The following is a 630-nucleotide window of genomic DNA, read 5'->3' as shown; positions in this document are numbered from 1 at the left end:
GGGGATTGTGAAGCAGGACAGGCAGACTAAAAAGGAAAGAGGCCAAAAATAAAATCCTGAGTTACATCATAAAGACCAACAGTGGCATCTTGAAATTTCTCAGGAAGAAGATTGAAAAGGGAAGCCCATCTCCTGATACACATCTACCTAGAGACAATCAGAAAGCATTAAAAATACCAAAACAAACACCCACCTAAGTATTAAGGCCATAGCTAACTCCCGAATATGCCCCAAAAAACAGAAACAGATGCCCATATCAGCACACGTTCAGAAATGAGATAAAGTGACTGAGACAAATGAGTTGGGGTAGAACTGCACTCCATACTGGAAGGAGGGCAGGCTTTGGAAATGCCTGAGAAGTAATTCAGAAAAGTGATTATAAAATGTATCAAAACATTATACAGTGGAGTAGAGAAAAATAGGGAATAAGTAAGGAAAGTGCTACAGAAACAATCAAATAAGATAGATACAGCATTGGAAACAATTCAAAACCTACAAAAAGAGGTCCAAATGATTAGTAATAAAATATCAGAAATGGACAATACACTGAAAGGGCAAAGGAGTAGAATTGAAGAGATGGAAGCCAGAACTAGTGAGCTAGAAGATAAATCTCTCAATACCACTAGGATA

Source organism: Chrysochloris asiatica, unplaced genomic scaffold, assembly GCF_000296735.1.
Source record: "Chrysochloris asiatica unplaced genomic scaffold, ChrAsi1.0 scaffold00082, whole genome shotgun sequence".
Classification (NCBI taxonomy): Eukaryota; Metazoa; Chordata; class Mammalia; order Afrosoricida; family Chrysochloridae; genus Chrysochloris; species Chrysochloris asiatica.
The sequence above is the reverse complement of the archived record's forward strand: the minus strand, read 5'-3'. Positions refer to the sequence as shown.